At 40.6% G+C, this 26,580-nt stretch overlaps 1 protein-coding gene across 7 annotated transcripts in view; it reads left to right on the forward strand.

The window, feature by feature from the left end:
* Positions 1–125: 125 nt before the first annotated feature.
* Positions 126–26,580, forward strand: part of nrcama (neuronal cell adhesion molecule a) — a 63,450-nt gene continuing 36,995 nt past the window's right edge. For 6 of the 7 annotated variants that reach the window (XM_046071913.1, XM_046071917.1, XM_046071916.1 and 3 more), the window contains exon 1: positions 126–476. The gene's annotated coding sequence lies outside the window, so the exon portion shown is untranslated. Of the gene's footprint in view, positions 477–24,847; positions 25,130–26,580 lie in introns of those variants that run through there. The other variant, XM_046071914.1, reaches the window with a different exon arrangement.

Here is a 26,580-nt window from a genome sequence, read left to right on the forward strand (position 1 = left end):
GACCCTACGCAGGAGTATAAATGGGCCTTAAGCCTAAATGCGCATCAATAGATCTAGGTATATCATATGTTTTTCACTGTAACAATGTTGTCAAACGATGCAAATGTTTCCTCAGAATACAAAGGCACCTTGAAAGAGCCCCTGCGCGAGGACCAACCGACGCCCACTCGGGCCGAGTCGGGCTGGAAAGCGGGCCGGGTTTTCGTCTATGAGTGTGTCGTCTTCTCGAAGGCATAGACGATCTTTGTCGCTGCTGGTTTTTGACAGCGGCGGGGGGAGCTGGTGAGGAGAGCGGAGGATCCGTGTGGACCACAGCTTGCTGCTGCAGCGGCAGAGAGTGGGGACGTACACACTGGCCGGGCCCGGTCCCTTAAACACACACACTCATACACACACACACTGCTCATCATTTTCTACAGCATCAACACACGCTCACTGCGGGGGAGGAGGAACCAGGAGCCGGTTTGCAGCAGACTGTGAGTTTGAACATGCCTTGTTCTTTCTCTTTCTTTTGAAGATGGGGGGATTGTTTTCCCCCCGTTGTCTTCAGTAGGCTATCATAATATGTCGTTTGAGAATAATGGTGCAGTGGATGTGTCAAGTCGGTGCATTTTCATTCTCCACAGCATCCCAGTGATGCTGCCTGACTAGGGTGGCCAGGTGCGAGTAATATTTAACAATATGGAGGCGCCCGACGCCGATTGTCGTGCTTTTTTAAAATCTGGATTCTGCTAAGCATCAGAGCAGACCACTGCAGCCGCGCTGCATCTTGAAGAGCAACCATCAAAGCAAGCAGAGGGAGAGAAGGAAGGCAATGTGTTGATCGGCCGTTGTGTTGAATGAATCCACTGAGCGGTGGTTGCAGCAGCAGCAGCAGCAGCAGCAGCAGGGTTTGTGCTTATTGTTGCTGCTGCCGGCCGGTGCTGCCAGGCCCCACGGCGCTGAGCGGATTATTTGATGTCTACCGGTGATGCTGCCAGATGTAGCTCAGCTCCTCTAGCTGTCAGTTCAAGTGTTTTGACTTAAAGGAAGGCAGCACATCCCCTAAGGCCTTGTTTTCAGATATTAGACTTGGAGGTATATGAACAGGGGCAACGGCCTCCTATGCTTTTATTATTGGTCATCATGTTTAATTGATTCTTCTATAAAATAAATTAGAAGATTCCATGAAGACAAATTATTTGATTTTTTTTGCCGTTTCTCTTTAAAATATTGTCTAACTCTCGACCATTCGTTGTTTTTCATTGAAGGAACTATAGCTTTCTACATGTCTCCTGAATGCAAAGACTCTTGCAGTCAAGATTTATTTGGCAGTTGGAGTTGATTGCACCGGTTGCAGTCGATCAAAGAAGATCCCCTTTTGGATGAATTCAAACCCCATTTGTAAAGGAATCCCAAGCCTAATAATACGTATTTGCAGTCAATATTGGTGCTGAAATTCAGTTAATTTATTAGTCAAATAACAAAAATATCGAGTAGGCCAAATCATTTCAGTCAGTTTACAAGCAAAAGAGCCAAATGCTTTCTGGTTTTAGCTGCTTAAATGTAAATTTGTTGCTTTTTCTTGACATATATGATGGCAATATGGACAGTTGTACAGATTTTTATATGCACAATTATGAATCTATTAGTGTATTGATGAGTAATGAAAATAATTGTCAGTTGCAGCCCATGTCAAGATACAGTTTTTTGTAAACTGTATGCATGCTGATATGAATGGTATTTTAACATAAACGTATATTTTATGATGCTAGTGAAAGGTGGGCTGTCCTGTGTGTATGTGTGTGCGCATGCCTGTGTGTGAGAGAGAGAGAGAGCGAGAGAGAGGGAATATAGAGGGTCACCATTCCCACAAATGTCCCCCATTGTCTTTATAATATATACTCACTTATTGCAGCATAAAATTCTGTACCATCTCTTTTAAAGGCCTATACTTTTTTCCACATAGATGCATGCAGAGTTGCTCCGTGGTAGAGAATTGATAACAGACAGGCTAGTTGTTTGATTCCCATTGGGGCTACATGTCACTGTGTTGCGAGTTTGTTTGATTGGTGATATATAACAAATGCTTGGCAATATTGTTTTCTGTATATAATGTGACCAGTAGTGGGTCTCACAGCTGACTAGAAAACAGCCCATGAGTAATGACAATCATTGTGATGGTAATAAGAATCCCACTATCTGACAGTGTGGATTTATTTCATGCAGTGTTATATTATTATATTTGCAGTCGACATATGCTGTGGTAACACTATATGATTCAGGCGTTGCAGGGTGTTCACTTTGACCCTCAACCATACTTGTAAATAGGTACCAATACTATATTAATATCTTGTATGTACTGTATATTTGGTAAATATGTAAATTCCAAGTCAGTTGTGTTGTAAGTACTGAGCATTTTTCTCTTCAATACAAAATAACAGAAGACAACTGCAAGCTTAAATAAGTTGCAGTGAATGAGAAGCTTTTTGGTGTGTTGTATAAACCTGAAGCTACTCTAGAATGCTAATAGCAGGCTGCTAAACAACATTTTCATACTGTATTCTTTATTCAGGAACATAACAGGAGCTGAGACATTTTCTATGGTTTCCGTTCTTAAAAGCTTTACAACCTTATGATGAAGCTCTCTGCTGTGAAATAATAAAGAAGTAACATTAACAGAAACGTAAGCTGGATTTTACACAAATATTAGAGCATCCTGTTATACTTAGTAGTGCTTTGCAACAGTCAAAGTCCACAATAGAACAGGCCTTTTTCATAGACGACATTTTGATATGTCACAGTAGGAAAAGCACAATGAAATTAAAGGATACCATATAGACTCTTGAATGGACTGGAGCCATTGTTAATGATATTAGTAACACTTGTGGTTTTCCTACTATGACAAGTCAAAATGTCTGCTGTGAAAAAGGCCCACTGTCCTAAAGTTCAAATAACCTACTGTATATAAAAATATTGAACATCTGGTTTGTTAAAGTGATCCTTTTTTCAAGTACTTACTAACAACACTGTTTATTTAAATGTATCTGGGCTGTTAATCAGTTAGTATTGTGGGAGTATTTTTTATTTTTGATGAGTACATCTCATTTTGGAAACGAAAAACGCATACCGTGCAATGCTGGAGCATGTCATGGCATGATAGGAATTGTGTGCTGGCACCATCACTGTTGGCGAGACCTCAAGAGACATAACAAGGAACGACTTCAGTCTCCTGTGACAACTCCCCAGACTGCCGGTGCAGAGCCAGCACTGAGCCATTACTCATGGCAGATGCAGTGTCGTCGTCACTCTCCCATTTATCCACGGCTCATTAGACACAAGCCAGGTGATGGAGCTTATGGTGGGTTTAGGTGCATTCTCATTCTGCCCACTGTCGCCTTAAGTGATGGGACAATTTTCATACAAGGGATATGCATAATATTGCTTTCAGGGCTGTTTGGGGATCAGGGTTGAGGTCAGCTCCCTTTGACTTCACCCAGGTGACACTGAAACAGTGACATGTGACACTGTTATAGCTTTCAGTCTCTATTACTTATTTTTTAATATAGATTGTACGTTTTTATTGTGACTAAAATACATTATCTTGTAAGATTACATTTTGATTGAGTAGTTCTCTTTGTAAAACATGAAAGGAAACCTCTTGTGTTGATATCGTGGTACTGATACATTGGCACACTGTTGCATCAGCCTTTATCAGCTTTTAAAAAAGCATCATTGATATTTGCCCAATGTTATGATTGACTGTGTTTTGCAGGAGTAGATCACTCCATGCATTTATCAGATTAGCAACAGAATAAGTGCATGATGCTTTTATGCATTTGTTAAAATAAGCTAAATACCCTTTAGGCTGGGCGGCACAGTGTTGCAGTGGTTAGAACTGTCGCGTCACAGCAAGAAGGTCACGGGTTCAAACCCCGGTTGCCCTGGCCTTTCATTGTGGAGTTTGTATGTTCTCCCCGTGTCTGTGTGGGTTCTCTCCGGGTGCTCCGGCTTCCTCCCACCGTCCAAAGACATGCAGACTAGGTTGTTTTGGTGACCCTAAAGTGTGAGCGTGAGTGGTTGTTCGTCTATGTGTGGCCCTGCGATGGACTGGCGACCTGTCCAGGGTGTATCCCGCCTTTTGCCCGATGCCAGGATAAGAAGTTGACAATGGATGGATGGACCCTTTAGGCTTAAAACATTTGTTTTCATTATCAATTATTTTGGCCATTATTACTTGTTAATAATTAATTAATGGGTTGGCCTGTAAAATTTCTGAAAATAAATAGTGCACACAATTTGTCCGACCAACAGTCCGAAGATATTCAAGTACAGAGATTGAAATTGGAAATCATCACATTTGAGTGTTTTTGCTGTAAATAAAAATAGACAAAATAGTTCCAGATTAATGTTTCTGTGGAATGAAAATGAATCGTTTACTCTATGAAATGTCAAGAAGTATTAAAAAGTGACCATCACATGTTATGAAAACCCAGGGTGATGTCCTTAAAGGCCATGTCTTTTTTCTGGACTAATGGTCCATAACTGAAAGATATTACATTTACAGTTATATAAAATAGAGAAAAACTAAATATCCTCATTTGAGAACCTGGAATTAGCAAATAGTTGTTTTTTTCCCTTAATTAAATTAGGCCTAAGACTATCAACATTTTTGCAAATTCATTTCCTGTTATAAAGCAACCAATTATTTACTAATTACCTTAAAATAGACAAGCCTGCCTGGAAAAAAACTTCTGCATATTACATAACTCTGCATTATAGCATCACTTCAGCTCATATGGATGAGACTTTGGTATTGGCTTGTAGTCCAAACCATCTCTGATATACTGAGGAAATGCTGCCAGAAAATCTGTTTGCACATCTGCATTTTGCAGCTAAATAATGTTTATGTTTTGTGTTCCTGTAACGATGCATACGATGCTGCAATTATGATTTCTATTCTCAGTCTGGGCACTGCTTCAGGCACTGCCAACAAGGACACAAGGCTTATTTTTTTATAATTATCCCCAGAGGTTGTTATACTCATACTCTACATAAGCAACCACCAGTGAAATGTGCAGGTGCACATGTTTATGAAGTCAAAATAAGAGCATTGTGGGTCTTTGTCTCAGTATAGATTTATAAACTTCTGGCTCAGATCAGACCACCGGGAAGCTGCAGCCCAATAAATACAATTAGCATCATAGATTCTTCTGTATACTTTGGGTTAATAGCATCTGCACCCTGCGGCTGTGATGGTCGGTTAGGGGGTGGGATTGGCATAAACTCACCCCCACACCCTTGGCTCACAGCTGAGCATGTTTGGGTGGCTGTTTTCATTAAGGGACCGGGACACATTAAATTAGCATGACTGGCTGAAGATTGATGAATTGGAAAATGGGGGGACGGTTAAAGCCGGTCCTGGAGTGTGAAACTCTTCTGCTGCTGCTGCTGCTAGTAGATTCCTGAGAGAGCAGATGCTGTTGTTCTCCCTGCCTTCCATACAAGACAGATGGTTTTTTGTGGTGTTTTTTTCCCTTTTTGGAAGATGATGATTGTGCTGGGAGATGGGGCAGACCCAGTTTTTGCACAATGAAGGGTAATGAGGAGTGTGTGCACATTGCAAATGTGTTAGACAGGTTTGATTTCAGCATGAAAGAGTTTAATGTCAAGTATACATCAGAGCCACCCAGGTGACCGGCTGTACCTTCAGTGCATTCCCTAGCCTACACTAAACACTTTGCACAACATCTTAGTATAAGAGAGTACAAAAGACAAGAGAGGAGGAGAGGAGAGGAAAGAAAAGGAAAAGAAAGGAGGGAAAGACAAGAGAGAAGGAGAAGAGAGGAAAGAAAGGGAAAGGAGAGGAGGAGAGTAGAGAAAAGGAAAGGTGAGGAGAGAAAAGGAAAGGTGAGGAGAAGAAAGGAAAGGAGAGGGGAGGTGGAAAAGAGGAGAGAAAAGGAAAGGTGAGGAGAAGAAAGGAAAGGAGAGGGGAGGTGGAAAAGAGGAGAGAAAAGGAAAGATGAGGAGAGGAAAGAAAAGGAAAGGAGAGGGGGAAAAGAAAAGTGCCGGATGGGGGAGAAGAGTGAGCAAAAGACAGGAAGGAAACTAGAGCTGCAGTGAAGAGTAGAGCAGAAGAAGAATGAAGACGAGAGGAACGACATGTTGCTGTGAACACCAGCTGTGCCAGTCTGCATCTGAAGTAGAGCAAGAGATGGATAAAAAGAGACATAGCATGCTCCTACTACTATCATACTGCAGCGACAAGTGGCCCACCGCAAGGAACCCTGCTCTCTCGGGTCACCATCGCCGGGTGCCCTTAGCGCATTATAAATTCAGATACCACTTAGGAAAAAAGGCGACCTCTGATAACAAGCTAGTTTCAACACTAGGTACTGGCCTGACCGTCTGTATTGAATTTCTAACTCCAGATTCAAAAGTTCTCTAGTCAACCCCTCTTCCCTTCTCGCTTTCGATTCCAGAGAACAGGGCACTGAACAAATAACCTGGAATGAGCTCCTGAAAGGGCCAGTTTGCTGGTTATCTGTAATGAGGTGTGTTAGTGGAGGCAGTATGGATGTTAAAGTAAGTAAATACTAACTTACCAGTCCAGAAGAGGGGGAAGAATACGAAGACAAAAAATTTGACGAAAAACTAGTTTTCTTAAGGCGTTCACCCAAAGAGAAACTTATTTATTTTCAACAAGCCACAAAAAGTTCGCCCAGAGCTCTAGAGTCAGCAACTTCAATAAAGAAATAGACAGGGAGGACCCCACCCTTTTCTCAAACAATCATTGGCTATCAGGACTTGTTCATCACATTGATAGGTTTTTACATTACTTTTCCTTTTATGGGTAGATGCGTAAAGAGGTGGTATTATGCTTTTTGGCTTTTCCCCTCTCCTTTATTGAGTTAGCTATCTTTTTTGTGCATGTAACAGGTTTGCAAAGTGAAAAAGCCCAAAGTCCAGCCCAAAGGCAGTTCCCATCTCCCACAGAAAGCTCTGCTCTGAACCGCTTGAAAACAGCTCGTTTGTAGTCCTGCCTTCACTTCGGGGAGGAGCTGCGGGAGGAGCGTGTGAGGCCGGCCAGCCGCCCGCTCACAGAGCCCTCTGCTCCCGCCGTCACACAGACCGCTGCAGCAACAACGGCAGAGGAAAACACAGCTGGAAGGTTTTCATACCACTTATCTGTCTTTACATTCTCAGTAATGTTGAAATGTTTTAACTTAAAAAAGAGAAAGCTGTGTGGATCGCTGGTGTGTGTGTGTCGCATTGAACATTATGTCGTGGCAGTTGTATGTGGCGTCGCTATGACAACATGCTACGTACTATCTCTGAGTACTGTCTGCAATGGAAAACGGAGCAGGGCCGAGTAGAGTCGAGTGTATGATTTGCGCTATGGTAGCTTTTTTCGGCAAGGCAGCATAGATCGTCAGAACACCGGCAACAGTTCGACGTTTAGTCCTGATGGTAAGATGTGGAACAATGATGTTGTGTGGTTGTGGACTTGTGAGTAACTTATACCATCTGCTAGGTTACGGTCACAGTCTGAAGCGGCTTTGATTTGGATCACAGTACCTTGTTTCTTACGACCCGCCCTTCTCTGCTTCTGATTGGCTAGTAGTCCTTACCTGGGAACTGCACATGTGCAACTCCCAACAAAGATTTTGTGTAAGTAAGATGCATCACTCTGTAGCTCCAGAGCGGAGCGTACAACACACAGGGTGAAAAGAGGAGCTGCAGCAATGTGCAGTATGAGAAAAATATGGTGTTTTTTAAAATTAAACCATGTAAACCTTATCTGGTACAACCCCTAATTAAGATGTTGAACCTGAAAATGAGCATAATACCACCTCTTTAAATGTTTGAAGGCCAAATATAGTAGGCCACACTCAAACAAAATAAATGAACACTTCTCTTACTAATCTTAAATGCATGCAGAAATAAAAAAAAACTGTTTTAAATCAGTTCATTCATCAATTCTTCTTATTTTCACAACTCTTTTCACGCCTCCACTCGTGTGCGAGATACACACATCTGTCGTATTTATCTAAAGGGTCGAGTTGCCAGCAAGAGCGGACTTTCACTTCCTCTTTACTGGACATCAACGTCTAATCTGAAATATGGTCACGTACAACAAAAGGTCTCTGGAGGCTGAGCAAATGTCAGGGCACAAGAGACTGCAGAGACACCTTAAATATAAAACAGGATATCAAACAAAACATCTTTTGCAATCTGAGCTAAGCAGTCAACAATTATCAGTCTTAAAACACAGGCCATCAGAGTTAAAGCACAGGCGAATAATTTTACTATATGGCTTGGATACGTGAAAAGCAGTCAAACATTATCTATGAAGGCCCCCCAAGAACCAGAGCCAGTTGCTTCCAGTGTCCTTTTCTTCACATTTATCTCATTCTCACAACAATACATACATGTATACACTCACACGATAAAAAGGTATTTTATTCACCTCTTTGACCTCATACAGTTTTTTTAGTTTCCTTTTGAATCAAACAGAAGGCCATCGGTAGCTTTGAGTCTGCTTGCAGGCCGCAGATGAGTTGTTTGTGTTGGTCAGGTGGGCAACAGATGGGAGAGTGGGTGAGAGCAGAGGAGTTGCCAGGCTGGTAGTAGTTGTCACTTGCTGAGTGTAAAAACATATCAGCATATCTGTCTGAATGTCTGATTTAATTTTACATGCTGAGCCACATGCAGGCACAGATTATATGTTTTCACTGCAGTTTCATTTGAGTGTTGAGTCATGTTAAATCCATTCAGAGGTTCAGAAATTACCACTGTGTGGTTGGCATTCTGAAGGGAGGACATACGAAAAGGCCTTTTAGAGGCACACCATGCATTATACATTTCCAATAGTTTCTTTTTTCTTGACGCTGTTAAAATGGAGAGGGCATGTCAACATCAGAACGGAAAGGAAAAAGATGATGTTAAAAAAAACATACTGTATGCTTTTTATCAAAAGCTTATGGTCATATATACCCGCTTCTTTTAAAAAAAAATTTTTTTGCCAGTGTTAAGGGAAACAAAGGAAGAATGTTCATATCCCAGTGGTGGGAGCTTAATTCATTGTACAGTAGGCTTAAAAATAATATTACCCCCATCCACCAGAATCTTTGCCACAGCTCTAAAATGATTAATGAGGATTTAGGTCAAAGAAGCCATTAAAGAGCTCCTCTTATCACACCAAACATCCAATTGGTGCAAGGCACCAGCATCACATGCCGGGCGTGAACCAACCAGCCTTAACAATGATTATTAAAGATGTTTTTACAGTGCATAATTGAATCCTTCAGCCATGGCTGATTTTTAGCTTCTTTACTCGTAGTTCGATGCCTCCCAGCCATGAGGAGAGATTAGTTTGATGGGGGGATTTATCTTAGAGCCACATGATTTGTAGAGTGTGCAATTATGTATTGCTTTTTAGGGTATTTCATTGGCCCAAAGCTGACAATGTTCATTCTACACCTACACAGGACTCCAGTGCTTAGCGTGCATTAATATCTACAAAATATTTTGGTAACAGATTTTGTCACAATATCTAGTGCAATCTAGGGGAACTCCTAGTTGTAAGTGAGTCTTGCCTCAGTTGTTCAGGGGACACTTTGAGCATCTGCTAATCATCAATATGTGTATGGTGTAGGAAAAGCGGCTCCAGTTCAATGGAGCCTGCATGTGTCCTCGATCCTACTCGTCTGACCCCAGAGAGAAGGCCTTTCTGAGGCCAGCCCGCCTTCAACAAGTGCCCTCTGGTCGTGCTGAAAGAATGTCTTTGTAGAAAAAGATAAACTGCGCAGTGAGCAGATGAAGAGGACGGGGAACAGAAGCAGGGTGGAAAAGTCATCTATCAGCTTAAGATGTGTCTGCTAACTTATAAACCAATTAAAGGCAGACAGATCCTCATGTTTATGAGCCTTGAAGAGAGAAAGAGAGTGTTAACATCTGTCCTATTAAACATGCTTTGTTTATTCCACTGTATAATCCACATACTCACGCTACGTGGTAAATGGAAACCCCCTTATGACACACACACTTAAAGCATTTTGATACAATACTACTCTTCACATTTTATAATTATTGTTTAATAACGCTCATGCCACTAAAGCAAAATACATTACATTGAGATTGAAGAGAAAAGTCTAGCTCTGAGTGACGTGCTAGCAATATATATGCATTATGAACACTATGTTATATATATATATTAAAAATAAAATATATATAGAATATTAAAATATATCACATTTATAAATAACACTTTGTTAAACTTTAAATCAGACTTCTAACATGCACATGCAGTATATAAAGTGCAGTTACAGTGACGTTTTATAGGTTTATAGGTACAATTTAGTATTATATACTGTGACACTGTATAACACACTATGGTGTATTAGAAGGTCAGTGGACAAAATATATCTATCGCATATATACAGGAAAGGGTGAAAATTAACTTGAAAGTGAAAGTGAAGTTTTTGAATTTTAGGCTATAAAGATCTTCAATTAATTTGCTTCTGTGATATAGAAGATATATATTTTTTGCTCTTTACTGTTAAGAAGACCCAGCTTACTTCACGTAATGTGGGGAAAGCCAATAGACTGCTTCACTCACCCCATGTGTAGTGAGTATACAGTATGTACAATTTTGACAGCCATAGGGTTAGTAGATAATGACAGTAAACACAAGGTTTTGATTTATTGATTTAAACACCAGTTTGAGGATAATTTGCCTTTCAGTCGTAAACAGCGCATATACCCGTTTTAATGTGCTTTCAGCAGGCGTTTCATGTCAACAGGTCTGATGCAGCCCAGGCTGTGGGTACTATGACTTACTGTTAGAATAACTTATTAGGGCCCGAGCATGAAACATGCGAGGACCCTATTGAAATTGTAAGGTTTATTATTCTTTCTCCCAAATGAATCGCACTTTTGATGGCCTAAAGGTGCTCAAAAACTCACGAAACTTTGCACACACATCAGGCGTGGCAAAAAATTACGTGTTTTAAGGGTCTTGCACATGGGCGTGGCAAAATGGCTCTATAGCGCCATCTGTAAAGTTGAAAAAAATTAGCCCCCGCGCCTACTTCAACCTACATGCACGAAATTTTCTGGGGACATCTATCATATCAAGACACACAAAAAAGCCTCCAGAACCCATACCCTAAACTCAACACGAAGTCAGCCATTTTGAATTGAAAGTGCGAGTTTAACCTCTTTTTCACCGTTTACATTGTGCGTACTATAGATTTAGTCCGATCAACTCCAAATTTCTGCTGTGCCTTCTAAAGGCATTGACAATGAAAAGTTGTGCAATCTGTGAGTTTTTGTCAATGGGCGTGTCCGTGGCGCCCAAAATCTGTGATTCGCCATGAAACAGGAAGTTGTTATAACTTCAGTGTGCATGCTCAGATCTGCACCAAACGTTACATGTAGGATGAGAGTCCCGCCCTGAACACATCCATATGCCAATAAATACACAATGTAATAGCGCCACCTGCTGGCAACAGGAAGTGTCAAGTTTTATGCTGTTATGTACTACTGCCAACATATTTGCCTCACTTCCTTCAAAACAGTCTCAGAAGAGCCTTAAGACATTGATGTCGCTATGTTGTGAATCTTGTGAGTTTTCGGATAACGGTCCTTGGTGTGGCGTCAAAGTTTGATGCTTCGCCATGACACAGGAAGTTGTTGTTGTAACTTCACTGTACATAGCTCATATCTACCAAATTTCACTCATTTCATAAAACTCCCGCCCTGAACACATGTACATGCCGACATTCACCCATGGTCATAGCGCCACCTGCTGGCAACAGGAAATTAGTTTTAATGAAGCAGCCCCTGTGGCACGTTTCACCTACATGTATGAAATTTCTGTGGCACATGTATCATGTCCAGATGTACCAAAAAGCCTCTTGGGGTGATGCCCTAAACCCAACAGAAAGTCAGCCATTTTGAATTTTTGCATTTCATGTAATTTTTGGATGATTTACACACTCCGTACTTTAACGAACTCCTCCTAGGGATTAGTCCGATCAACTTCAGATTTCTGCTGTGCCATCTAAAGGAATTGATGATAAAAAGTTGTGCGTTTTCGTCGATGGGCGTGTCCGTGGCGTGGCGTCAAAGATCAACTCTTCGCCATGACACAGGAAGTTGTTGTAACTTCAGTGTACATGCTCACATCTGAACAAAACTATACGTGCTTGATAACTGTCCCGCCCTGAACACATCTACACGCCAATATTCATTTCTAGTCATAGCGCCAAGTGCTATGTAGCACCACAAAGGGGACACATGAAGTGACGTATAACACCTTCATGCAGCGTCCATTGCGCATAGCAAATTCACAGCCGCACCGGCAGGGCTCCAGATTATGCAACGCGGCCGCCTCACACCCGACACGTGCGAGGGCCCGCCCCAACGCTGCTTGCAGCTTTAATTTCCTGTTTGTTCTTGCTCAGCATCATTTGATGCCTCTGGATGCCAGCCCATAAAAGTCACTGGTGTTTCACATCAGTGATAATGCCCCGCCCTGCCACCCTACTCTGTCCTCTCTTTCCCTGTCTCTTTCACCCCTAAAACTGCTGAGCTTGCTGTTTGTTTGGGCTGCCAGATACTCTGCATTGTTCCCTCAGAGCCAGGCTGCTTTACTCACCTTGCCTTTTTGCACCCTGACATAATGCACCAATGGCTGCTGTTGTGGCAGTTTAGCTAATTGCAGTTGGACGTGAGATACAAATACATTTCACTTGTAGTAGATATCTCCAGAGTTCCTCCTCCTACTCGAGTTATTTGTTCTAAGTTATGAAAATGCTTATCATCTTAGCATGAAACAAAGTTTCAGTGAGTTTCTCTGAAACTCTCTCATTTGTCTGATCATGGATCAGCTCAAAACAAGCAAACTCAAAAAACACAGCTGTGTCTTTGGTCCTGTCCCATCAAGATATACTGCATATAATGTACTTTGCTCTTTTTATACAACACTCTGCATGTTAATTGATCAAAGATAAACTGTTTATCACCAATGCGCTTCCAAATCTCAATTAATTTTACAATTTGCAATGCTGAATTAAAATTAAGATATTCTACTAAACCTTTTTTTTCCCCTATTTGCACTAGTACATAGATAATTAGCTATTTTAATTACTTGGCTGGGAGCCAGAAGCTATAGTTTTGGCGAGACAGCCATGTGTTTTACTGATTAATGTCTGCATGTCTTTTTTTCCTTCACGTTGAAGGGCATGACAAGGATTGAAATTGTCTAGGTGTGACACATTAAACTCAGGCAACGAGCTGTAACACAACACTGACATATTAACCCCTTATTAAGTTCATATGGCGAACAAGTTAGCAAACAGTGGCTTATTGATACATCCAGCAGATACATAGCATTAGCATTTAATTGGAGTCATGTTCCAAATGTAAGTTTGATATGGACTTTGTACTTGTAGCTCTGTTTTGGTTTCCTCCAACTCCTGAGGGAAATAGGTGGCTCTATACTGTAGCTGCTAAATGCTCCATGTTAGCAGCTAAATCTGTTTTGTTTAACGTTTGATGCTGATCACGTAGCGTACCATGGGTTTATCAGTACTTTATTACTACGAACAACTGACTGAAAAAAACGCTGGTGAGAGCTGCGTGAGTAAAACAAAGCAGGCCGTTAAAACCAAAACAATGAGCTGAAATATGCTAACACTCTCCATAGAGCCACTGAGTCAGGTAACGATATTCTTTGGGTTTGTCCGTAACTTTATGAGCAACTCCTTTCACATATTACATCATCACATTGATCCATTGCTAATATAAAAATATTGACTAGAGCAGCTTTGAAGAAATTAACTTTCAAAAAGTGACATGATGTTATTTGTTTGCAAGTCATATATACAACTACTTCCATCCATCCATCCATCGTCAACCGCTTATCCTGCGTACAGGGGGGCTGGAGCCAATCCCAGCTGGCATAGGGCGAAAGGCGGGGTACACCCTGGACAGGTCACCAGTTATACAACTACTTGTTCCACAAAAATGACGTTATCAAATCCACATTCTTTAAATTATAATGACTTCCATGCCTAGGAGGGCTGCACACAGCTCTGCACTACGCCTGTTTGCCCTGCTTTTTTCCCCCCCAGTGTCCTCCCAGCATTTTCCCACCATCTTCAACACTGCTCGTATTGACCGTCAACCCACTCCATCTCTCCTCCACTCTGCTCTGATCCATGACTCACAAAGCCCATTTAACCTTTTATCCAGCAAAATGCAAGGCAGCTCTCGGCCGCTACCCACTGGAGCCAGTCCATGTTTGTCTCTATGACATACCTCTTAAATCCTGACATCGTTTTGTTTGGCAAATATAGGTGAAGTGAAGAAGAAGAGAAAACTGGGCTATTGGTGCCAGCGGTGTAACAGTGTGTCCTTTCTAAAGCACAGGAAACTCCTTCACTTTGTTATATATTCATTGAAGCCAGTCATCCATTACAGCTATGTGATATATTACCTGTAAGGTATTCACTCTACAAAAGGCCCATTAATAAGTGGAAGAGCAGCTTCTTTTCTAAAATGGGTATCACATACTTTTCCCACGGTGGTCTCCCCTGTGTGCACACTCACATAATCAGGTAACACAAGCTATCAGGTGTCCAGGGAGTGTCCCGTAACTGTCAGACAGTTGATACAGTTAATTCTGTGGTAATGTCTACGCTTGCATATGTGCGACTTCTTTGAATAACTTTAAGTCTCATAAATCCATGCATCTGTCTATAAATGTATCTTCCTGCGAATATCGCTGCTTGACTCATGATGCCTGTGATTTCTTTTGATGGTGTTAAATTATGGCACAGATTTGATGCACCCCAATCTATATCCTCCTCTTCTCAAAGACGGATCATGGGAGGTCCTGACTGACTATACATCAAAGAGAATATAATATAGAATACACATCTTTGTGCCCAGGAAGCTGATATAAATGTTGACCACCATTCACACAATGTCATAAAAGATGTAGCAATGAATTCTTTGCTTGAAATAATTTGATGGAGAAACAACTAGGAGCAGGACACTGAATTCATGCAAAAATTCAAAACTTTTACTGGTTCCAGCTTCTCAAATATGAACATTTACCAGTTGTCCTAAACTTCTACAATATTGAATTTAAAATTTTTGGGTATTGTTGGTCAGGCAAAACACGCATTCATTTTGTGCTTTTTCCACTTTCATATGTTTTATAGATCAAATGATTTACAAATTAATGGAGAAAATAATAGGCAGATAATTTGATGATGAAAATAATCAGGATTATTTATCCTGGGATTAGTTGCGGTCTTTTTGTTAAGCTGTCATGTGTCTTTTGGTTGGTAATAGTTTCAGCTTTCAGCCATTATTCCTCTTTAATAATGCAGTTTTCCATATTACATAATTTTGCGGTTTTTGAAAATGGATGTAGGAGGTTCATTCAGATAACAGCTACAACTACGAAGCCACCTACTCTAAATAATGGAATATTTTCTTGATGGCATCAGACATTAATGTAACACCGGAAAATGGCTAAATAAAAAGAACAACTTTGAGCTAACTGTTGGGTCCTCTTTGAGAGGTGATTCATGCTTGAATAATTGATATCCTCTCACATATATATGCAAAAATATGTCTCTTATCTTCTTGCTTAGAAGCACTGCCGCTGCTTTGGTGTATCAAAGCCAGGCCAGAACATACTATACTGAGTGATGAATTATTGAGTGCTTTGCCCCTCTTGTCACTTGCACTCACACTCCTCCATGTAGCAGGGTCGAATTTGGGATGATTGGGGATGTATTGTCCTTGTTCTGTCAGAGAAATGGGAGAGGGATATGGTCTCAAAATCAGGATTAGGATTTGCTTGTTGTTCTTTTCTCTGTTGTCAAATTTTGTTTCCTTTCAATTTTTTGTGATTTGGAATTGACCAGAGCGTTCACATGAACACACCGATAGATAGTGTATATCAGGAATTACAAATCCATGTGTCAGCACATAGGGTTGTACTGACACCAGGATATTGATCCTGGGATTAGGGCTGGGGACCCGGAGGGCATCAGTGTTGCTGAAAGCAGAGACCCCTGTTTTTAGACAGCTGTGTGATCCTTCACAAGCTCATTAACACACTGGATGGAGTCGAGTGGGTTAACTCAGTTTATCTTGTTTATCCAAAATCCCAGAGGTCAGATGGGCATTTTGTTAGTCGGATTCTCCGCTAGCCAAAAGAAGGGGGATTCGGTCTCAAGTGAGACAATAAAGATTTAGTTTGACTTAAATGAACAATTAAATTATAGTTGTATTGAGGTCATAATGTAAATATAAATGATATAAAATGAGGCATAACCTTTAATAGGCTAGTAAACATAACAGAGGATGCGTTTGTACAGATGGGAATTGTGGACTGTCCCAATGTAAACCCTGGGCCGCTTTGCTGCGAGCTACACTCATTAGCTCAGACAGCATCTGTTTTTAGAGTACCAGTGTGCTGAGTGGAGCCTTTGTATATAGATAGCTACAGCCTCTCTTTAACAGCAGGGTCCTTGCTTTCTGGCCTACCACGAGCACCACTAGCCAACAAGGCTGTAGAGCCCCGTGGGCAGCAGTGAATAGCAGATGCCTGCGACGAGCGATTGAATGATAGCAAACTGCTTGGGTCTGCAACACTTTGATAGGTCCAATCCAGAGCCTGACTTTACATGTATATATGAGGTTTCAGATTTGTGCATTTGCATCTGTTTTAAAAGATAAACTGACAGACCAGAGCTGCTGTCATTTAGGCTAGTATGGAGGCCTAAAAGGCGATGTATTTTTGAGAAAGTGTGGCAGGAAATCATTGTATAATGAAATTTTATGATCTACAGGGAATACTTGGAGTCAGTTCAAGGACTGATCTGTTTGTACACCTGGGGTAATGGTCTCTTGGTGACTAATTTTTTTATTGGGTTTAAATTCTGCTGAGTCACGCTTGTCCTGCTGATCCGGGCTTGGCTAAACAGAGGATAAAAATTGTTCTGTATCTGTACTCTTCTGTTCGCACAAGAGTGGTCCTTGTTGATCATCCATGTGATCATCCATGTTGGCTGTTAGCCTTGTGTTAGCAGATGTTGGTATAGCAAGAGGGACATAGGCCAGTTGAGAAAATCTACATGGTCTCTACTGTGAAAAGGTAATGGCAAGCCATTGTTATAGTTAAACCTGCAATTACTAATTGAACCAAAAGAGTGAGGTTGTGAGCAGTAAAAGCAAAACAATGAGCTGAAAGATGCTGAAATACTTCATAGAGCTCAGCGAAAATGCGGAGTTGAGTGATATCTCCCTGTGGGTTCCTCACTACCAGTGACCCTCTCTTTTGATTCATTGTTGACACTGAAGTATTAATTAAAGTAACTATAAGGTGCAGACTTCATTAGAGGTTTAATTCATTTAAAGATGAACGTTGCAGACTGATGATAACTTTAGAGATTATGATATAACTTTTAAAAAATTTAGAACAAGAATTCAAACACGGTGAATATGATGTTTTGGACTACTAAGATCAGAAGAGGTATTGATTATAGTCATTTGACGAATGGTCAGAGATTGGCAGGTTTAAAAGAAACAGCACTTTTTGATTTGAGCTCTAAAAGCCATGTTAGGGTGTCTAAGGATAGATATAGTCAGTGCTTCTCACTTCCAAGATTGGTGTCAAATAATGAGGTTATTGGGACACTCCAGGATTCTCAGTGGATTGTCATCTATGGTATCACAAATGTATCAAATTAGCAGAAGAGCAGATATTTTTATCCAAAAGGTTTAATAGCAATATTATTTTGTAGACCGTTTTGAGCTTTTCAGACTGACAGGCTGATGCTATGGTTTGCTTTGCTCGTTGGATTTGACTGCAGGGCAATGTTGTTTCTTTGTGAATTTGTTTAAGGAAAATCAGGGCAAAGGTGGAAGGCAGATAAAGTAGTTTTTGCATGTGCGTGTGTTGAATCTATGTGTATGAGTATCAGTATATCGATGCACGTGTGTCCAATTCACGCTACAGTGATCCTGCACACCTAAGCAAGGAAGCATCATCGCCACTGCATTACTGAACCATGACTGCACCCAAATAATTCCCACCAAGCTATTTCACTTTTGCCGCTCAGGTGAGGTCATGAATCATGGCTGTCACATAGCCTAATTCAGGAAGGCCTCAGGAACATTTGCATATGGCTTCTGTTGCTTTTTAAGGCTTCCTTTGTTAGCAAAATAATTTAGCCACATTAATAGACAAAGCATATCGAGCATTGTCTGTTGGGCTATTGAGTGTTTATTCAACCTCAAGCACCATAAACAAATGCAGCATTTATCAAATTGAAAAGCAAAGCACACAAGCACATTCATTCAACTAACACGAGAGCTCTGGCTAGTACATGCATAATGGTGCTGTTTAGAGAACGCTCTGTTTAGTCTGCTTTTTCAGAAGTGGACTGCTAATGTCAAGCCTCACCAGTGAAGTTAAGTGTGTGTTTTAGAGCTTTCACATTCAATCTAGTGGAACTGCTGAGTGGAGTGTAATTAGTCACTTTGTGTTAGCCATGCATATGCACAGACACACAGATAATCACACACTACATATTAGCATTTCACTGTTGTCGCCGTTTCCTTATGGTGCTGAAACAGTCCATACTGTGCCATCTGAATTGTAGAGCAAGTTTTTTAAAACAATTATTCTCATCATTGATTGATTGATCATCACAATCATTCCAAACCTGTCTACATTTGTATTCTACTCATTTTCTTTGCCAAAGACATTTTGGAGGAACAGAAGTTGTGTTCAGCTTTTTTTTTTTGCAATACTGGAAGTGTGACATTCTTGTGTTACAATTCTTCAGAAGGACAGAAGTCATAGGAATGGGGTCAGGGTGGTTGGGGCTACTCAAACACTTGGTTTCGTTTAAGGAAAGATAATGGTTTTGGTTAATGTCCAATCTTCTGCATCAAATCAGCATGACTGATATTTCACTAAGAGGATGATCTTTCCATAGTGTGCAACTATGAGGTACACGCTAATGTAAGCTTGCTAACATGCACACAGTGACCATGGTAACATGCTGATAAGATGTTTATCATGCTCAGCATGCTACCATTTGCATACATCTAAGCTCCATCAAAACCCTGAGTTGGTACTGACGTGAAATTTGATGTACTGTCAGCAGGATGATCCATACCCACATTTACATACACCCAGAAACCCTGAGAGAGGTGTGCAAGAAAATGGATGAAACACCAGGCCTCATTGTTCCTTGATATTTTCCAAAAATAGCAAATTCAGTAATGTCATCTCCTGCCATCACTCATTTTCAGTTTTGATCTTCCTTCAAAGACTCTTCTGTCGCATGATTGCTGCAGGATATACCAATTACACAGCTGTGCGCTGCTTTTGTTTGCGTGGTTTGAGGCTGTAGCAGAGGAGTGAGAAGTGTGTGTAGTCTTTTTTACAGTATGATCGAGCTACAATCTGGCATCACTCTCCATGTGGGAGCTTTTTTGAACAGTTAAAAAAAAAGTGATATCCCATTTACAGTAATCTCACTTGGTTACAGCTGCACTGCCAAACAGAATGTAGCAAGTGTAATATCTGTCTGTGACAGTAAGCTGCTGTGGTGTGTCTGAGGAGCCTTTGTGTTCACTTGTCATGTCCTCATCACAGCTTTAAGCTAAGAACATGGTTTTTGTGAGGAGCCCTAAATACACATAGCTAGAGAAATCCCGCTTCACTGGTGTTACTAATATTAGGAGGCCTCAATTCTCTGTTCCTACTCTCCTGCCTTTCTCTGCGTTAGGTGGAAGATATGTGGTCAATATTAGACGTCTCCCAGGCATCCTTTAGGTCTATACTCTCCACTGTTTGCCCTCCCTTGTCAACAGCCTCTTTGTTCCTCACACTCTCATTTCCACTTTTCCATTTGTCATTGCCCTCCACTCATTTTCACTCTCATTGCTTTACTCCACATCTGTCCCCATCTTTGTCTTTCCCTCACCTCCCTTTTTGTGTTGGTCCTTCAGATGAGATGGTCTCTAGGGTGCTGGCTGCATTGACATTTTTTCTCAACGTGTTTCTGACATGTCACTGATGGCCAAGCTCTGCTCGGCAAAGCACTCTGGGTGTTATTCTGCTTGACTCTCTCCATGGTGATGTGAGTGACAGCCTCTCAGATCTTCATGGATCTGGTTTATTTGGCAATACTGGCCACCATTAGGTCTTTTTGTGAGAGATAGTGACATAATTCTCTGTGAAGTAATTGATAAATTACTACAATGACAACTAGGGTGTCCAGATGAGAATGGGTGAAATTCGGGACGGTCAATGAACATTAAACATTAACACACTTGAAAATCAAAACACAACGATAATATTATTTTGTTCATGAAGTCACCTGTCTGTCATTAGGAAAAACACAACAACTGTGAATATGTCAGTGGTTAAATCATGATCTTTTACCTAATTTTTATTTTATTCATTTCATCAGTGCAGTGTCTGTCACATCTGTCAGATCAGTCCGCCGTGGCTGCCTGAAGCTACAATTTCCCTGTCCTCGTGACTATAACTTCCACTAACCACAAGAAAACAAAGTGTTACTTTGTGGCTTTAACAATGTAGTCTACAGATAACCTGCAACCCCTGCCGGAGCAAGAGAGCTACACAACGATCAGTATTTAATGATTAATCAGGCTATAATCAAAATTCATTTTAAGTCTAATTTTCGGGACAAACCGGTCAGGAGTCGGGACAACTGCTCGTAATTTTTTGGGACATCTGGTCACCCTAATAGAACTGTTTACAAATATTAACAAAGTGTTAATATTGATGCCACAGAGGCTAAATACAGATGTCTGTTTCATTATGATGGAGAAATTAGGATTAGGTGTACTGTTTACACCCTTTAAACCCTGAGCTGCTTCAAGCTTCATATTCTTCTGCACTGTCTGAGTTAGTCAGTTCAAGTGGGAATCTTCCAAAGTTTCAGTCTTATTAATACATAATCCCCACTTTTATTTGCCAGGAAAGTGTTTCATTGCTTTGTTTCAGCAGAGGGATAGAAACACAAAGTAAACCGGGGATTTTGTCCCCCTTCACTTCCATTGGAATTATGTTACAAAGGGATGTCTTCATGGCCTCTATGGAAGAGGAACGAACACAGCAACCAGCAGTAAGGCTTTTTTAAGTAGATGTGGCCATGTGAGTATTGTTGTAAGAGAAGAACTGAACATATGGCATATCTTAACTTTAAACTTCTCAAAACACACATGTAGAATTACAGTAAGATGTGTATAGTATTCTTCATGTTGGTTTATTTTTTATATATATGAATTTTAAATTGAGAGTAGGCTTAACACAGAAGCTTTTATCTCTTGTGGGGCGCCATAGTAAATCCAAACACAGTGATTCATTGCATGGTAACTGTGAAGAAAGTCATACTGAATGTCAGATAGGTCGACCTTATATCCATGTTAGGAGTGCATGTTTGTCTTAAATGAGGTCCCCCCAGCTTAGCCTTGGGAGGAACCCCCCTCCACAGCCTGCCAGAATCCTGCATTAACATAGAAATCAAATCCTATGGCAGGCCTCTCTCCCACTGTGACTGTTTTAATGGACCCGTGCGTCATATGGCGAAGTATTTTGTCTTTTTCAGTCAGCTCACAAGTCATCTTTTTCTACAGTCTGTTTCTTCTTCTGTTGCTCCTGACCTCCCACTCTCCTGTCCATCCCATGTCTTTCTCAAATTTTTTCTCTCTCTGCTTCACTCTCACTCTCGTACATGCACACCTCTGTTGGGGCTGAAAAATGAGTCTGATTATTGTATCTGATCCCCAGAGAACTCTCATACCTGGACACTTTTACAATATGCTCCACTTCAGTTGCAGAGAGCTTAGCTGAGGATAAGCAGCACAGGAATGCTACTTCCTACTGCTCCTTCATCTTGATTTATCTTTCTTGCTCTTACCGTCTCTGTGTGCATGTGTGACATTCCTGATGTCTTCATTGTGTGCATTGTGTGGTGTCGAGTGTGAACAGTGGGGATGTGAGAATCGTCCCTTTAACCTCTGGAGGGAAGAGAAAAAACTTTCACGAGGCAGTAAATCTCTTTGATTAAACTCAGCTCTCCCTGACTGCTCGTTTTGTGTTGGACTGAACTGTGTCTGTATGTTGTCTGTCATCAGAAGGATGCTCACAGACTGCTGAAATTAAAAAAAACATAGCCATGGCAACCAACCCCCCCCTTTAAGTCTCCATGTCCAACATACACACACACACACACACACATATATACATATATATACATCTACATCACAAGGGATGTGTGGGTTTGAACTCTTCAGTGGAGACTTCAAAAGCAGTTGTAAAGGCACCCTGAACTGTTTTCACAGTTTTCTAAAAAGGGTTAAAACTGCTATTTTAACTGCATGGATCTAGTTTCAAGTTTATTTCCTAATCTCCCAAAAAGTTTCCTCTCCTTGGGTAGTACGTATTTTTCAGTCAGCCAGAAATTATCAAGGTGAAATCTTAGGTAGTGAAAATCGCTGACTGGTCTTATTGATCTGCTTTGGCTAATTCACAGTTTTGATGGATTTGTGTTGAGAATGCAAAAACAATTTTAATGCCTACGTGCCAGGGCATTTTGTAAATGGAAGTGTGGAACATTGTATCTATACGGCACAATGACACGGTGCATTATTATGTATTAAATCGTTTATCATTTTCTGTGACTATAGGTACATATAGACATATGTGCACTGGCATAGAACACACACAAACATACACACAGACACACACACACACACACACACACACACAAGCACACACCGTGGGTAATAAATAACCCCCAAGGCCTACATCAAAATCTCATCACATGCAGATGGTATCTCTGATTCTTGATGAACAGACAATCTTCATCCTCCAGATTCTACTGCTTCCATAGCCAACTACCAAGTCATTGCATTGCTTCTCAATTTGACATTGCAAACCCTGTGTCTCTGCGCCGTGTTTAAAAGAGAAGAGGATTTATCTTTTTCTACATAGCACAACCTTTTTCACTGAAAGGCAGTTGCACATTCTTCAACCTCTTTCCTCTGTTGATGTGCTGCTGACACCCTATATTTATTTAAAGAAACATTGTGTACAAGTGTTGCTTTTGTGTTTCCTGTTGTTTGCTCTGGCCAGCTCCAGCTCCAGGGCAACTGGTGTCTGGAAATCACATGTGTGAGAAAGTCAGATTTCATTCATGGTAGCCTGGGCACCAGACAGAAATACAGATTATCTTGCTCACTGTTGAGGACGGATCCATTTGAATGGCAGCTTACCCTTGCAATTATTTTGTAGAGTTGGAAGGCTCCAATTGTACAATTAACAAATGGAAAACATGGCTACAGTATTAGAGATTAAAAAGACAACAAACATAAATGCTTATTTTCCACATTGATTGCCCATGTTTACAAAAAGTACTTTTAACAAGCTTCATAATTGTGTAACAGTAATCATGAAGCCTGCCAAGCCATTAATGTGATCACAAGCCGAATGGTTCAAATGGTACAGTAGGATGCCAATACAATCACACTCTTTACTTTCATACCAAAACTAGATACTGTAGGCTATGTACTGTGCTACTTTGTATGGGATATTGTAATATGTTTTACACCTGGTTCAACCATTTTAGGCACTTTTTGAAAAGTGCTATATCAATAAAGTTTATTGTTATATTGAGGTATAAATACTTTATTGTGAATTTGAAACATATATTTCTATTTTTAATGGATATGAAGGAACTTGGAATTAGTATTTTCAACCCACATTCAAAATAATGTCTGCTTGTGTGTATGGGTTTATCAGGATGTGTCTATGTACCATAGACTGTATAAAGGGGTGTTAAGTGGGTTTTTTGGGCGTGCACGTGCATCCTCATTTCAATTCCTGCCTGGAGTCAGTTATTCTATCACCAAAAAACATTCAGAATTGCCGTGTACAGGTTCCCAGTGGATCCATAAAATCCAGTCAGTCAGCTAATTGAAACACAAGTTGGATAGTAAATCAGAGTGGCACATGGCTTTGGGACATATGGCTTTAGTAATCAGACATAGTGATCTTACTGTAGTTGGTCAGGACACTGAGAAAAACACTGGCCTCTCCAGGGAATGTTTAATATTCACAGAGCTTATATTTCACATTCCCACTGTTGTCATAGAGATAATTTAGTCAGTTACTGAAGATGTGAACGAATCTGATCTATTTTTGCTTCATCACACATTCAAAACATTAACTCATCATTATACAATATACTGTGGAGTACTTTAAAAGTACTGTAGTAGTAATGGAGTGTGCTAGAATTAATAGTATGTTTCACACCGTGTTTGTATTCTAATAATATTCTAATATTCTAATAATAATCAAAATTAATTAACAAGCATATACTGTATGTGAAACTCATATATGAAAGGGTCGAGTTCCAGACGTCTTTTGACAACATATCCTGGTTTTCAACCATAGGTTACGTACTAGGCCAGATTATTTCAGTGACACAGTTGAAGTAAATATATTGTCTGTAGAATTAATTTTTTTTTTAAAGAAATTTGAACAAGTTTGACATTTTGACAAATAAACTGATTTGCTTTCTTCCCGAGAGTTCGCTCAGAAGACTGATCCCACTCTCACGTCTGTCCATTAAATGAAAGCTACTAACCAGGCAGTTAGCTTAGTTTAGCATAAAGGGAGGAAATGGGAAACGGCTAGCTCGGCTCTGCCAAAATGAAACAAAATCTGCCTAACGGCCCATTTAAGGCTCACCATTTAACACTTCACAAAACTGTGTAAAGACAACAATTTATGGTTTTACATTTGACTTCTTGGAGTCTTTTCTTCACCATTAGCTTGCTAGGCAACCAACGCAGACTTTTTGAGGTCACTGCTCTTAGCTCAGAAATAATGCAGCACATAGCCCCTCCATAAAACAGCAAATTGTCCTTTTCACCCTTCGGTTTTTGTACAGATAAACAAACAAGATATAATGTGGTCATTTGTGAGCTTTAGATGTGCTGGTAGGGGGATTTTGTTAGCTTTGGATCGAGTTAGGCTAGCTGTTTGCCTATTTCCAGTTTTTATTCAAAGGTAAGCTAAACATCTCCTTCCTGTAGCTTGTATTGATCTTATCATCTAACTCTTGGTAAGTAGCTGAATAAGCATATTTTTTCAAAATGTCAAACTATGCCTTTAAAAGGAAATATCTTTGTTGACATTTCATATCCAGGGTCTGTCTCCCTCCTTTCGTCTACATGGTAATGTGCTGCAGCTTGGGGTTAGGTCTGCTAGCTTTTCTGTCTTGCCACCTCCACTCTTCTCTTTTTTTCTACTCTGTCTCTGTATCTCTTTTCACCCTCCTCTCTTACACTCTGATGAAGTGCTTTTAGATTTAGCCGTTAATAATGCATGTTTCAGATTTCCACTCGCTCTTCATTTTTTCATGTGCCCCCTCTCTCTCTCTCTCTCAACACTCTTTCTCCTATCATTCTTGCTCTGCCTCTCCTGCCGGGGGTTTTCTGATGTCTCGGTGCGTTCCTGTCTCTCTTCATTAACATCTCCCTCTCTTTTTTCCTCCCCTCTTTCCCCTCCTCTGTGTATGCCCTCTCTGGTCTCAGTTCAGCTGAGATAAGATCAATACAGCTCAGTTCAGATCAGATCAGTTCAGTTCAGTCAGGTAGTTTAATTAATTCAAACAGTCAATAAATACACTTTTAGGTAAACCTATCCAGGTTTATTCTAATGTGCTGATGATAGACATTAAGAAAAAATTTGCCCCTGCTTTTTCTGTTTGCATCTCTCTCTCTACATCTTTCTGTTTCCCTGGTAACAGGTCACGGCTTGGGGTTGGGTTGGGTCGCTGGCGTTCCTCCAATCTCTCAATCTGTGACCGCAGCTACCCACCCATGTCATTGCAGGGAGTTCAAACATCCTTCCTTATCTTTTCCATTATCCAATGAGTTCAAACAGCTCGACCTTGGCTTATTAATGGATACTCACATAATCTACCATCTTTCTCCTCTGAGCTACAGTTTTAATGGCCGTCATTCCTTATCTGTCACATTTGTTTTGCTAATGTGAGATGAATGGAGAATCTCTCTGGAGATTATGATAATACATTCGCGGTCACGAAGGAAAGCCTGTTTGCGGGAGGTGGGGGGCACTGGGTGTGTGTGTTTCACTTATGCGTGTCCCCTGCTGGAGGTAAAAGTAATAAAAATGACTGAAGACATTTTGGTTATTGATTGAAGGCCTTGTTTTCACAAGACACAGTAATTCACTGGGTATCCCTTGGAGAGCTTGGAGGATGTGCCCATGTATTCATGTTGCGCTGCGTATGTGACACTGGCCTGTACTGATGAATTAATTAAAGTCTGTTAGCTGTGAGAACCGAATATGTCCCTATGTCTCAATCATATTTTGTAAACTGCAATTGGTTGTGTTCATTAGAAGAGTTGTTGTTAACCAAGCTCTTACTTTCTCTACTAAGTTTTAAATGATGCACCTTCGTACCTACGGTCATTTTTAGTGAATACCAATTT

Source organism: Micropterus dolomieu, linkage group LG16 (assembly GCF_021292245.1).
Source record: "Micropterus dolomieu isolate WLL.071019.BEF.003 ecotype Adirondacks linkage group LG16, ASM2129224v1, whole genome shotgun sequence".
NCBI classification, from domain to species: Eukaryota; Metazoa; Chordata; class Actinopteri; order Centrarchiformes; family Centrarchidae; genus Micropterus; species Micropterus dolomieu.